At 36.6% G+C, this 1,144-nt stretch overlaps 1 non-coding gene across 1 annotated transcript; it reads right to left on the bottom strand.

Moving 5' to 3' along the window:
* Window positions 1–429: 429 nt before the first annotated feature.
* Window positions 430–502, bottom strand: Trnad-auc (transfer RNA aspartic acid (anticodon AUC)). The gene has a single exon. It is a non-coding gene; the product is annotated as a tRNA-Asp (tRNA).
* Between the last annotated feature and the right edge of the window lie 642 nt (window positions 503–1,144).

The raw sequence follows: 1,144 nt of genomic DNA, 5'->3' as shown, positions 1-1,144 counted from the left end.
TTCCAAATTATTCATAACCAAGTATAAGTATGTTGTTAAAATACCCCTACTCTGACGGGAATAAATAACTACTGGCAACATATTTTTACATACGTGTGTGCGTTCCTAAGCGTAAGACACGAGCGTCGCACGCACACGTCGATCGTGTTTCGGCTTCACTTTTGACAGATTAGCCGTATGGAGACTATCGGTCTCTGTGTATTATATTATGAATATGCCTAAAAACATTTTAGCAAATTACAAATAATTAATTGTTGACTCACCGTTTCGTATCTTCTCGAGATTATGTTACGAAAAATACAACCATCACAATTCTAGCTTATGTTATTATCGAATCAGTTTGCAAATATAATATATTCTGTGCAAAAGGGCGAAAAAGTAGGTAAACGAAATAATGGCTTAGAATAAATTTAAAAGTGGAAAAACTACTGTCTTGGGTGAGACTCGAACTCACGGCCTCTGGATCGATACTCCAGCGCTCTGCCATCTGAGCCACCAAGACCTCATCTGTATCTTTAGGTATTTAAAAAAAGGTAAACAAACAATTTGTACATTTTCGGGTAGTTTTAATATTTATTGGTTAACCAACCAAATACAAAACCGCGTGGATCTGTCACTGAACGACCTGACTTTAAACCTACATTATTTGATCATGTAATGTTTTCATCTACCCTCAGCTGCCTTAAGGAGCCATTTGAGGGTAGATTTTGTTTACCTTTTTTAAAATACCTAAAGATACAGACATAGGCAGCAAATTTTTCCACCATATGGGTCTAGGGGACCCTAGCGACATCTACCGTAAGAACGTTACACTTTTTAGACGGCTACCAGAGTTCCAAGTCATATTGGAAATTCACCAGTAACGATGTGCTGCCCATACAAAATAAATTATTAACAAGCAGAAACGTCTGCGAACGATGCTATTAAACTTAGAATATATTTGAAAGTGAGTGTTTTTGAAATAATGGCTGCCGGAATCTGTCGTTATTGTGGGTTTATCTATAGTCATCAGTGTTGCTAACAACTAAAAGACTTTTAAAGATATCTATAGTCTCCGTTTCAAAACGCGTCCGTTTCATTGCATATTGTTTATTGTTGTTTATTGTTTATTCATGCAACACACAAGCTTACAGTTCAGGCACCA

This window comes from Cydia pomonella, chromosome 10 (assembly GCF_033807575.1).
Source record: "Cydia pomonella isolate Wapato2018A chromosome 10, ilCydPomo1, whole genome shotgun sequence".
NCBI lineage: Eukaryota > Metazoa > Arthropoda > Insecta > Lepidoptera > Tortricidae > Cydia > Cydia pomonella.
The sequence above is the reverse complement of the archived record's forward strand: the minus strand, read 5'-3'. Positions and strand labels throughout refer to the sequence as shown.